This window comes from Rhineura floridana, chromosome 5, assembly GCF_030035675.1.
Source record: "Rhineura floridana isolate rRhiFlo1 chromosome 5, rRhiFlo1.hap2, whole genome shotgun sequence".
Taxonomy (NCBI): Eukaryota; Metazoa; Chordata; class Lepidosauria; order Squamata; family Rhineuridae; genus Rhineura; species Rhineura floridana.
In genome coordinates this window covers 99,581,623-99,595,698 of record NC_084484.1, presented here as the reverse complement: position 1 = coordinate 99,595,698, position 14,076 = coordinate 99,581,623, and the positions used below count along the sequence as shown (strand labels likewise).

The 14,076-nt window shown below is 38.5% G+C and overlaps 1 protein-coding gene across 2 annotated transcripts in view; it reads right to left on the bottom strand.

Annotated features, from left to right (window-relative positions):
* Positions 1-14,076, bottom strand: part of HLCS (holocarboxylase synthetase) — a 181,695-nt gene that overhangs the window by 103,921 nt on the left and 63,698 nt on the right. The window lies entirely within an intron of this gene.

The following is a 14,076-nucleotide window of genomic DNA, read 5'->3' as shown; positions in this document are numbered from 1 at the left end:
AAACCTGCCCTCACCTCCTCCTCCTCCCTCCCTTCACCTCCCTTTTGCCCCTTCCCTCCCCATTTCTTCACCCCTCCCCCTTCAGCTCCAATCCCCTACTTCCCTGTCCCCTTCCAATCCTCTACTTCCCCCTCCCATTCCTTCTGCTCCCCTCTCCCCCCATCCCCCATGGTCAGTTTTACCTATTCTAGCCATGATTGTACAGGAGTAAATCCCACTGAACTCAATAAGCATGCAAATGATAAGGCCTGTCTTTCCCCTCCTTCCCCTCTCCTCTCCCTTCCTCCTCTCCTCCCCTGCCTACTCCAGGTTTCCCTCCCCATGGTCAGTTTTACCTATCCTAAGCATGATTGCATGGGAGTAAATTCCACTGAACTCAATAAATATGCAAATGATCAAACCTGCCCTCCTCCTCCCCCTCCTGCCTGCTCCCATCCCCTCCTGCCTGCTCCCATCCTTCCCCTCCCCTCCCCAAGCCCTGTGGTCAGTTTCACTTATCCTAAGTATGATTGCAGGGGAGTAAAATCCCACTGAACTCAATAAGCAAGCAAATGATCAATCCATTCTCAGCAAACTTGCACAGGATCCCATTTCTTACCTCCCGGATTAAAAAGCAGAGAAATTCACAAATAGGCAAAAAACCTTGCGGTTCAAGAACGTATCTATAGTCAACAGATATTTCTATCAAACTTTAAAAAGCAGGGAAATTGGGCAGCTATAGTGAATGCACCAGGGGAACAGGAGACCTGAACTCCTCTCTGAAATATTGGACTGCCCTACAAATTTGTCAAAATGCAAACACACTTTGGGTTGGTCTTTCACAGTCCACTCCACTTCCTATGTAGCTTGGAAGAATTTGGTCAATCTTTCTCACCAGAACTTATGGAACCTTCTGTGTAGAAGACCTTGAAGAAAAAACTTCAAGATACTGTGGGGGTGGGGAGGTGTCCTGAACTGGGGCTTCCAGCAATCTGGCTCCACAACTGTTCCTCCTGTGTCCCCAGACTTCTGGTCTCACCATTGCACCCTGCCGCAGCATTTCTCAGCTGATCCACCAAGCCCTGTAAGCCATAGCATCAGAACTTACTCCTCAGTCTGAGCAACTCATCTCTAGTATGAGGATTATGACTACTGCCCAGTACCTTTCCCCCAGATTCCTGCATGTGATTATGGCTTCTTTCAGCTTTTGACTAGTTATGTGGTTCTGGTCCTGCTGCTCTGAACCTTATTATCACAAGTGCCTCTGGCCCCTCTTATCCTTGGTTGCCTGCTCTGGCATCTGATCCATGTTTGCTGAATCAACCACCAGCCACCACCGCTTTGCCAGGTCCTGCAGCCTGATCGCCTAGAGCCCAATACCTGATGCAGCCTGACAGAAATAAAAGCAAAGGGTGTTGACTCATTTTTCTGCATTTTGGTGCTTGCTGGAGTGGGGGCTGATTTCTTGACTGAGGGAACAGAGCAAGTTTTAGAGAAGAATGAATGTTGCTGACTGTGTGGGGCTATGTGGTCCGGAGTGAAGGCCTGCCATCACTGGGTAAGAAGCCGTTATAGCACGGAGAATTAGGTGGATATGATTACATAAAATTGGCTCTAGCAGGTCTATTTCAGAAATAAGTATACGCGTACACAAAGTTGATTTCTGAATATGCTTGGAAAGGTCAGAAAAAAAGCAGCAGTACAGAGAAGCAGGCATGCTTATTATTCAACAGGTGCATGAAGCTGCAGAAGTAGACTCCCATGCAAAGAAAAGTTATGTAGAACAAGCAGGGAATTATTTTAAACTGGGAGGACAGTGAGAATTTCAATAGGACATGTACTGTATTCTTAATACAGAGTAACAAGTAAGTTGTCTGAAAAATGCTTAACAATGCCAGAAAAATTAAATTTGGTTACATTTCTGAAACAATAATACAATTTTAAAATGTTGATCACTTTCAAAACTGCCAAGCTATTCTAAGGGAGCAGCACACACATAATACAAACTCCACATAAACTAGACGCAGATCCAGGGAAACCATCCAGTCCATTCAAACACTAGAGAACCATACTAGCATGCGACATCCACCCTAAGAATTCCGTACATGGGGTGATGGACTGTATCTAATGATTACATTCTACCCCTTTAAATAATGATGTGGGTATGTGCTAGGGTATGAAATGGCTGGCTATATGTTTACTGTTTTGCGATACCAGAAAAACAAAGAAGGAATTGGTAAGTTCTTTTGCATAACATCTCAGTTCCTTGATGACATTGTGACAGGAGAATCCTACAAAACCACTGACATGAAGAAGGCCTGACAACTCTGTCTCTGGTTGATACACTATCTGCTCCTCCCCACCAGTTTTTAATATTATTTTCTGCTTGGCTATTTTTTTCTTCAAAAGTGCAACCAATCACATTCCTCTCATATAAACCAGAGTTTTTGTCTACTCTAAAGATGTCAAGCTGTAAAAAGTTTAACTACCCTCCCACTAAAAGTTAGTAGCTTGCAGTTGGTCAACTTGTTGTATCACCATTCAATATAACACTTTTTTTTCTTGATATGACATTTGTTGTTTAAATGCTACATGAACAAATCCACAAGACTGATGAGCTTCCAATGCATGTCAATACCCATTTCATCCTACAAAGATAGTTTAGTATTATGCATCTCGCAGTTGTTATGCTAGCTCCAAGATATATTGGTTTCTCTGTGATGAAATGAAGACTTTATTAATGTGCAGAAATTCTGCACAATACCCTTAATACATGCTAACAGACCTCATCAACTAGTGTGTCCCTCATTCCAAAGGTAGGGAAAATTGTTAGTGATAAAACAGAATTACTTTTTATTATGTCTTACAGAAACCTGGGATTGTTACCTTTTATGAGCCATGCCTAATTTGTACGTGGCACATCTGGCATAACAGATACTAAGTATAAACCAGGAATGCTTGCAATAATGTGTTTCCCAATGTTAAAATAAACACCTCAGCACTTTACACTATGGCACAGCACTTTTGCCACAGTGGGGAAGCACTTATCTACTTTAACACTTTGCCACTTATGAATTATCACTTAATTATTAAAAAGGGGTTTTAATCTTGGAAACGAAATGGTTTCATATTCTCTTCACATTCACATTGAACTAAGTAAAAGGACAGGTACTGTAAATATATAAAAGTTTATTTTAGTCTCTTATTTTCTCTGGGACTCTTAAAACAGACAAAAATATCCCCAGCAGTTCTCCGTCCAGTCTACTAATAACAAAGACTTGCAGAAGTCATGGCTCTGCACAGACCAAGCGTTTTCAAAGTCTTGTGGTCTCATCTTATTCAACAGAACTGTCAAACTTTCTCGTAGTACTCTCTGAAAAGGAAGCAGATCCAGCAAGGCAGGGAACATAGCCACTTGAATTTGGGGAGAGACTCCAAGGAAGGAAAATATTGTTCACATGGAACTGTGATAAGTCCCTACATTGAAAATCAACTCAAAGAGGAGACAGAGAGGCTCCTGTATTGCATGAATAGGGAGTGAAGGGCAGACTAACACTCTTCCTCCTGACTGAGAAGCACCTTTGTGTGCTTAGGGAAGAATCCCCACAAACAGGATCTTATGATTTATCATTTGAACCTCTTAGGAGCAAGTTGTGAATCACCCTTCCAAGTCACTCACAATATGGTAGACTGATGAAGACGATGTAGCACAGGAAAAATAATCTCTTCTGCCTTATTCGAAGTTTTCTAAGAGGGAGGCTGCACTTGTTTCTTCAATAGTCAATTATGGGTTAAGCAAATTTGGATCCTACTGCAACCGCTCAAAAATAGTTCTAAAGTATACTCTTTTGATTGTGCCTCAGAAGATTTTGTCATAAAAATAAAAAATTGGCTAAATCTCTAGTGGAAGTGCTTTGGTGTTTGAAATTAGTTGCTTCTTTTATCAAAAAGCTAGACGGGATAGGTATGCTCAGAGCAGTTAGTAAATTCACCAGCTTATTCAAATTGCTTTTATGTTATTTCAAAGGGGTTTTCCACCTGAAGACAAAATCTTCAAAAAACTTTGTATGTAATTGGTTTATGTATGTTTTTTACATTCTTCCGCCCCACTTTTTAATTTTCAAAATAAATTATAAACATAACCAACCCCCCAAAATATTACACTATGTAGCTCATAATCATATTGCTTGTAAAGATTACATTTTGATTATCCATAGTGAATTATTAACACAATTTTAATTCATACATTAATACTGCTCCCTTTCTTTTCCTTTCCTGCAGGATTGTTGAGTATCATTCCTATTCTTTCATTTATTTGACCATTTAATAATATCCATGTGTATGCCATTGGCGGGATATCCTTATATCTTGTATATTTATAATTGATAAAATCATACCATACTGAAATGAAATTAGTCCCTTTACTTTGTCCTCTTGCTCTCTTTAAATTATCTGTTAGTTTTTCGAGTAGAGCTATATCCCAAACTGTTTTATACCAAAAATCTATACTTGCTCGTTTGCTCCTATATTTCCAAAATCATACGATAGTAATCCTTGCTGCTGCTAACAAAAAACGTACCAACTATTTATTTTTAATATCAAAATCTTCATTCAGAAACAAATTCAATATTGCTAATTATGGTGTCAATGTGATTTTTGTTGGTTTATCTGTTCAATCTCCTTAATCACAGATGCCTAAAATCTGTGAATTTGTTTGACACTCCCACTTTTTGACACCACCTCCAGCACATTGAAGATGCTCCTGGATTCAGCAATGCTATTTTTCTAAGGGTCAGATACCACTGATATATGATTTTCAGAGACAATTCTCTGTGTCTAGCTGCTATTGATCAGTGTGGTGGCTTATTCCATTGTGTTACCCACTCTTCCCTATCTATTTCAATTCCAAGTTTCCTTTCCCACCACAATTTTAATTCTGATATATCTCCTCCTATGTAATCAACCAAGATTTTATATGAATTGGATGTCAGGCTGTTTTTTTATATTTGAATTTGTTTTGAGATGGCTCATGGGAAGTGATTCATAAATGAAATAAATAACAATAATAAATTATTTTTAAGGATTCAGTAGAATGTATGTTAAACAGCCAGTGGAGATTTACTTTTGTGTTCTGCAACTGTAAAGAAACACACAACTTCATTCTTATATTCACATCTGGCAAACAATTCTCTTAGATGCAATGTCAAACTGTGCTTTGGAATTATTTGAATAAACCCTGAGGAACCTCAGATTAAAAAATACTCCCGCCTGCCCTCTTCCTCTGAGCAATGACAAACCAGAATTTGCTATTTCATTCAAACAGACAAACTATGGCTTATGCTTGCTGACAAACCAGGATCAAATCCTGGTTTTAGATTTTTTTTCACAGTCAAGTGCAAGCCATAGTTTGCCTCTTTGGAGTCTGGCACTCTGGTTTGATACAAACAAGGACTGGAATTTGGAATTGCTATACACAAGGAAAAGAAAGAGGGTGTGAAGGAAGCACTGAAGGCAAAAGCTCAATGTAGAATTCCTCATCACTGTACTACTACAACAGAGAATTTCAACTATGTAATGGTTTTGTCTAGTGATCTCCTAAGTCAATTATCTTAGGGACTAGTTACTGTATGAATTAAAAAGTGAGAGCAGCACTTCCATATAACAATATATATCCAAGCGCTTTTTAAAAATAGTTAACAGTCTATCCTTGTCCCTGCAAAACAGATGGATAGAACATGATGGAAAATGCTAACATTCCAGTGGCAGTGATCCTTATTATGGTCTATTAACTTAGAATTATTCCTTATCAACAGGTATCCTCTATTACATCAGAAGTCATACAAAACTGTAATGTACAGCAAGCAGCTGGCTACCAGCTATTTCTCTTATATCGCAACATATAGGTTATGTGCTAGGTACTCAGGGGTTATTTTTGTTGGCATTTTATAAAATAGTGAAGTGAACTATAAACTTACTGGGAAAAACAATGAAACTGCTGTATATTCTTTTCCAGTCTAGAAAATCTAGTTTTGAAAAGTATTGCCATTTTTATTATTTATTTAATGAAATTATTATGGAAGAAAGGACTTGAAAGCTGTTCATATTTCACAATCTTCCCCTTCTTGCAGAATTAGTTTGGAGGAAAACAGCCACAATTATTTGTGGGCAGAGTAATTAACAAAATAGCACTCAGCCACAATGTTCATTCTCTGAATGAGGAATCTCAGTGAGGAAAGGGCGCTTGCAACAGTTTGAAGGAAGATGTTTCAGGTTCTGGCCCAGTTTAGGCCTAATGATCCTGGTGTGATAAATTATGGTTTCTTGGACCAATAACAAGCTATTTGCCTATATGCTTCTTCCTTGCTTCTCCCCTCCCCCCCATGCCCAACTTCTGCAAAGGCTTCTTGGTTTCTTAAACATCAGTTTCCTGTGAACTATGATTTACAGGCTCACTCCAAACCATAATCAGATGTTTATATTAACTAACATCAAGTTCATAGATGGAATCAATTTACAACACTTTTGCTTTGACATTTCTTGCAAAAGAAATTCTGTAAGAGGCAAAAGCCTCAAAGAAGAGGTGCATAAGAAGAGTTGAGAGCATATCATAAAATGCCATTATTTCTATCTCTTCATTAGCTAATCCTCCATTTAAAAAAATCATGCATGTACCAGATTGAAGTTTATGGCTGTACAGCAAATTAATTTAGTGAACTGAAAGACTGTACCCTGTCAACTTTGAAACATTCCTCTAAAAATGAGTTCAGGAACCTGAAATGTTTCCACTGGTTTGTACTAGGTATAACCCCCCTCCCTTTTTTTTTTAGCCTTTCAGTTATGCCTGGAAAAAGACAGTAAGGAATTATAGGCTGCATCTGCTACTCTTCTTTGTAATTCCTGGATTATATAATCAGTACACATTTTAGCATTTCATACCCCCAAAATAAGTTCAGCTCTAAGTTATATAAAATGTGTTGTGAAAGGCAGAAACAAGAAACAACTTATCTGTTTATCAAAATTTATTCAGGATTATCACAAACTGTGATAAAGAGAGAGAGGAAACTTAGTAGGGCATTGTATCAAAATGGGTGTAGCTCCAGCGAGCGGTGTGTAGTGGCTTGCGAACTCCCCCCGCCCCCGGCAGCTCAAGCGAGAGAGTTCCCAAGGAAGGAATTTCCCGAGCTCCAGTTCTTCCCTGCTACCCTCAGGGAGTTGTTGGTGTAGCTGAAGAGAGAGAATGAAGGGCTGGGGGGAAAACCCACTCACATCACATCAGAGAGCTTTCACAGAATTAGATATTCTAGGGTGAATAATATGGATGAATGTGATTTTGTTTAAAGGAGCGGGGGAGGAAATGTATTGGGGGGGGGTGAAGCGGGAGAAAGCAGAAGAAAGGAAGGCAAGAGTGGCCGGAAGTTGGTTCGGGATGTAATTTTATTTACATTTAAATTTACAAACATATTTGAAAACGGAAATGGACTGCCTTCAAGTTGATTCCAACTTATGGTGACCCTATGAATAGGGTTTTCATGGTAAGCAGTATTCAGAGGGGTTTTACCATTGCCTTCCTCTGAGACTGAGAGGCAGTGACTGGCCCAAGGTCACCCAGTGAGCTTCATGGCTATGTGGGGATTCGAAGCCTGGTCTCCCAGGTCGTAGTCTAACACCTTAACCACTACACCACACTGGCTCTCTCTAAACATATTTATTTATTATTAAAACATATGTACCACTTAATCGTTTGCATTTCTAAATGGTGTACACAAAACAACATAATCATATACCACTGCATCCTGTTGTTGTTGTTGTTACGTCCCTTCAAGTTGATTACAACTTATGGCAACCCTATGAATCAGTGATCTTCAACAGCATCTGTCGTGAACCACCCAGTTCAGATCTTGTAAGTTCAGGTCTGTGGCTTCTTTTATGGAATCAATCCATCACTTGTTTGGCCTTCCTCTTTCTACTCCCTTCTGTTTTTCCCAGCATTATTGTCTTTTCTAGTGAATCATGTCTTCTTAATATGTGTCCAAAGTATGATTACCTCGGTTTCATCATTTTAGCTTCTAGTGATAGTTCTGGTTTAATTTGTTTTAACACCCAATTATTTGTCTTTTTCGCAGTCCATGGTATGTGCAAAGCTCTTCTCCAACACCACATACACACGTACAAACAATTTTCAGGATTGTTTGGAACCTAGCTTTAGTATACAGTAAATGGTTATAAGCTTAATGTCTTTGGGTTGGATCCAAGCAGAAGCCTTTTACACAATGGATCTGTCCTGTCCTGTCCTCTCCCTTGCATAATTGAAAATACCTCCCAGGGATCAGCAACCACAGGAAACTATTGCCCAAAAAAGGCTGAGGCACCTTGCTTGAATAGATTTCTACTTGGACAAACTACATTTGCTGAATTTTGGGCAGTTTCTGGGTTCCACTGAAACCCACACTGTTCAGAAAGATGGCTTGAGAGACTTTTAAAGGGGTGCAAGGGAGGGGTGGAAAAGATCTCTTGCATGAGCAGCATCCACAATTTTGGATGCAGCCTCTTGTTTTTGTAGGGAGAGATCCAAGCAGAAATATTTTAAATACACAATTTTCCTGATGCCTTCAAGCAGATATAGGCCAGGATGCAAGGAGCAATGGAATCAGCTCAGTGGGCCCAGAGAGCTTTCGACTTGTTTCACTTCAAAACAGTTACTCCCTCCCCATTCTGCTTGGTGCAGTGTTTCTGTTCATGGGTAGTCTCAAAAGCAGTCTGTGATATGGAAGGGTGCAGATTAAAAAAAAAATGGCATGCATCTAATTAACATTCACAATTCTGTATTTCAAAAAGCACAAAGGCTACACAATCAAATCATTTGGAATATACTCTCAGGCAGTATAAAGGCTTTATTTAGCTTCAAACTAATATGTTTTAATTCTAGCATGTTCATTCTGGAAATCTATGAAATTACAAAACGGAACATTTGATTTATATCACTGGCTGAAATTCAGCTTCTTTCTTGTTCAGTTTAATCATGATTCAAATGGACTTGATTCAAACCAATCCCACCTGACATTCAATATTTTTCTTCAGCAATACCTGAATTATGCCTAACTTACATCAAATTTGTAGTATTCCAGGTATAGCCTTACAATTAATGAACAAACACATATATACTGAAGGAATTTGACAGTGCTAACCTGTCCTAGTTACTGGTAATGCTTCTGACTGACACACTATAAAATGATAAATTTAACTTTCAACTTCCACAACAACCATGACAATGACAATTTTGAACAATTATTCCAGAATGATAGCCTCAATGGATTTAAATAATACGGATGTAAGAATCATAATGTATTACTGATCATATAAATTATTTAATATTTAAACTAATCTTTACTTTACAATTTGACTAATACTCGTTAATTTAAATATACTAATAAATGTGTTCGCACTTTGCTTGTTAGTTGTATATGCAAATATATGCCAACAATAATACAGTCTATATAATAATATGTGATACATCAATACAGGCCATCTGGAGAGCTAATGAATAATCAAGGGACTCCAAATTAAACTATAGAATTTTTCTTAGAATCTTTAGGACAACACTGTCAAGTTCAATCTATTCATTTAGGCTCCAGAATCAATTTTTCAAACTTTATGACAGGTCTAATAGTTCCCACCTGTTTCTCTTGCTTGACTTTTGACTGGCAAGTTACCAGCTACGATGGAAATGTAGACAAAGACCCCTATTAGACTCTGGCTGTTTCTCTACTGTGAGGTCACTCAGCCATTAAATTAGTTCCAGCCCACTTTCTCCTCTGTCTTAATTTTTTTTTGGGGGGGGGGATATGTAGATTTGGGGGATTGGAATAGAAGGTCTGGTATTCAGCTTCTAAAAAGTTGGAAGCATATTAAATATGAGCTTTCTATCCACTGTCTAAATATTAAATGTCACCTGTAATCTCAAGCAAAACCTCACGATTTTATTTATTAATTTACATTACATTTTCATATTAAAAACTTCCACCCTTAAAAAATTCCACAAAAAGGAAAAGCCTAAAATTACAAGACTATGTTTCAGTGAAATCAAAACTTATTCGAGATAATGTATCTATATTTTATAAACCTTGTAAACCACCCCAGAACCAATTTTGATTATGGTGATATAAAAATGTTTAAATCAATAAAATAAATGTGCTTAACACTACAGCATAAACTCTTACTGAATTCTATAAATGTTGTAGTTCTAGAACAGCCTTTCCCAACTAGTGGGCCACCAGATGTTGTTGGACCACAATTCCCATCTTTCTTGACCATTGGCAATGCTGGCTGAGGCTGATGGGAGTTGTGGTCCAACAACATCTGGTGGCCCACTAGTTGGGAAAGGCTGTTCTAGAATAAGGTGTAGGCCAAAAATCCAAAGTGTTAAACTAGCTCTACATATGTAAAGTGTAAAGCTTTCATCTTTCAAAGACTTTGTTCACAAAAAAGGCTAAACCATGTTTTAGCTTTATAGCAAGAAACCACAGTGAACCTGGGGTCCATGCCTAGGGTTGCCATATTGCCTGGTTAGCCAGGTTTTACCCAGATTCTTTGCATGTCACCCAGTGCCCGTTTAGCCCCTCAGGTGGCCCAGATTCTCAGCTTTAATTAAAAAAAAAATTAGTTTCTAGGTGGTCCGGTTCTCGAGATATACATAAAAACGTTAGCCGCCCCCGACTGTTGAATCTTTCTTTAAACAGTACTGTATAGCACTTCGTAGCTTTAACCCCACCTGTTTAGGATTGCAGCCAATCAGTGAAGCCAGGGTTGCATTTGGTTGACCTGAGGCAGCGTCTAGAAAACCTCAATGCAATGCCAGAAAATGGTGGTTTCCCCCCGTTTAATTGAAAATCTCATAAATTGGGTAAGTATATACATTTCAGTTTTTTTTCCTCTTGTGTGCAGGAGTCAGATCCTGGGCAGTGTTTTGAAAACGTTCCCAATACTTGCTTTTGTAAAAGCAATGCTAATCCCATATGCCCAGAGTAAATCCCATTGAATTCAATAGGACTTACTTTTGAGTAGACATGGTTATGAATGTGCTGAAAATCAATGGGACTTTGAAGTGAATGTAAAAAAGAATTGTGTTTGTGTTCTAACTCTTTCTCTCCCCTCTCCAGTCCTATTTTAAAGCAAGCAGGCAGGGCTTACTTAGGTATTACAGTTTTTATTCTGTAGGAAACTAATACTGATTTTTTAAAAACTAATACTGATTTTTCTGCAATGACCAACTGGTTTGACAATAAACTATTATATGGGCTGTATGTATTTATACATTTGCTCTGTGTGTGTGTGTAGTGTTTCAAACAACCCTGTGAGGTAGGGTTGGAAACCAAGGCAGCTCACAACAAGAAATAAAGCCATTTAAAATCCAATGACCATAAAAACAAGTATAAACAGTTGCAAAACAGCGTAAAGTGGCATGATTCAGAATTTTGGGTTGTGTGAATGAAGTTGCTTATCACTTGAGGTTGCATTTCTGTCCCTGTTTGAGTAAGCCCCACTGAATACACTGGGACTTGCTTCTGAATAAATAAACCTAGGATTGCACTATAAATATCTTTACAGTTTATATAAATAATAAATATATTTGATAGTCATGCTTATATAAATATTTTTTCATTTATCATATTTTTGGTTTTTGGTTAGGAATCCTGACTGGTTGTGAGATGCTTAGTTTTCTGCCTTACTCATAGGAATCTTGTTGTGGTTGGTATGGTGTTGCATTTAAAAAATCATGGTACGAAATGGCCTGAATCAGTATAAGGCAGATTCCTTGGTTCCTAAAAGTGGGAAGAGACTCAAGGGCCACAGTGACTCCAATATTTATTGATGTATTTTTATTTACAACATTTATATACTGCTTTATTGTAAAAAATCTCAAAGTGGTTTACAGAAAGAATTAAAACAATAAAATTATTGGCAAAAGCGTTAAGGACAGATATTTAAAAACATTCAAAATAATAAAACCAACAATGAGTTAAAAACAGATTTAAAAACACAATAGCTTCCACATGCCTGGAGAGGCTTGCCTCAAGAAAACTGATTTTAGCAGGTGCTGAAAGGAGGTGTCTGCCTAATGTCAATAGGCAAGGAGTTCCACAGCGTAGGTGCTGCCACTTTACAGGACTGATTTCTTACAAGAGCAGAACAAGTACTGTACTATGTGGCACCCATAACATGGAAAGCACAGCTTGAACTTGGCCTGGTAGCAAATCAGCAACCAATGCAGATTTCAGAGCAGAGGTATTATGTGCTGATAGGATCTCACTCATGTCAGCAATTGTGCTGCAGCATTCTGCATTAACTGCAGTTCCCAGGTCACGTTGTGCTGCATGGGGATTTCTGTGACCTTGGCTGACTGGCTGCTAGGATTTTTTTAGTTTGGGTTTTTGGTTAGGAATCCTGACTGGTTGTGGGATGCTGAGTCTTCTGCCTTACTCATAGGAATCTTGTTGTGGTTGGTATGGTATTACATTTAGGAAAGTGTTACTGCCTTTTGTGTTGTTTTTTTCCTGTTTGCATTTAACTTATCTTTAACCTCACTCCGTTACAGCCATAGAAGCAACAGCAGCATATGTAAGGTAATTAACTCCCATTAGTGATAAGAACAAGAATTTATAATTATTATTTTAATCAAAACAAGAGGCTTATGAGTACTTTGAAGAGGACCAGATATTTATTTTCTTTCTGAGCCCAGAACTGGGTCTTTTATGATGCCCGGTGGGGGAGGGGGAGCAAGTAGTCGATAAGACAGACATCCTGGCATTGGTAATCTAATTAGCAAGGTATGTGTGGGGTTGTTGCACACTTCCAGGCCCAGTTTCATTTTGAGTATGGAGGTGGAATCTATGTAGATGTGGTTGATCAAAGGGAGAAGAAATTTTGAGTTAAGCAAAGCTCTGCTTTTATAAAACCTAAGAAACATACAGATACTTTGAATGTCTGAGTGCCTGCACCAGTGGAATACTGGAGGAACTTGTAAAACTTGCTGCAACAGTATTTAGAACTGAGCATGTGGTGTGAAAGACTCCTTTTCCTAACATTTTGGCTTCTTGTTTTTCTCCACCCACCACATCTCTGAAATATATCATATATGTAATGGTTAACCATACTAAAAAATGTAAATAAGTTTATTTTGGTCAATGACCAGCAAAGGTTAACCATACTGCTGCCCTGACTTACTTTATGTTTGTTGCTATTTGGTGTTTTTATTATGTTTTTATATTGATTATGTATTTTTATTGTTTTTATTATATTTGTAAACTGTGCTGAGCTCTGTTTTTAACAGCAGAAGGGCAGGATATAAATCCTCTTAATCAATCAATCAATATTCCATAGTGTTGGAAACTAGAGTCTAGGCATTTAAGCCTGAAAATGTTGCTTTTTAAAAAATTTCTCACATCTTTCCCCAGTTTTTGGTGGTAATTTCTGGGCACAAGAACAAAACTGGACAATCCAAATATTAATATACAAATAATATGCATAATATGCAAATTAGCCTGCCCAGAATTGTGGAACTGGAATATGGCAACCCTATCCATGCCCTCATCTCCTTCCTGCACAGCTCTAGGAGGTGGAGGTGGCTTTTGCTTTACTTTTAAACAAATTGAAAGTTGTGATGTCTGAACCTGCACAAACTGTGTGTAACCTTACTGCTTTTAAGGTTACAAGCCAATTTCAAACCATACTTTATGAAGCTAGTTAGGATTTACCAGAGTTCATCTGTGGTTATCAAAAATGAAAGTATAGGTTTCTAATCTCCTCCTTAAAGGAAGATGCCGTTGCTGTGATAATCTTTCGGCTTCTGAGGAGTGGGAGGCGCCCCTGCGGTGGCTGTCGTTTTGCCATGCGGCCTCTGTTTGTTTTGCCTATTATCAGTCGCGTTTACACCCTGGCTCCTCTGCCTTGGCTTCCTTGAGAACTGCCCTGTTGGTTTTGATGGGCCTGTTGTCCTGCCCCTCTCTTTCTTGGAGTTGCTGGATGTTAAGATTGGGGGAGGATGTTGCTTTACATCTTGCAAATGAACTATTGCCACACTGGTTCTATGCTTACACCAGG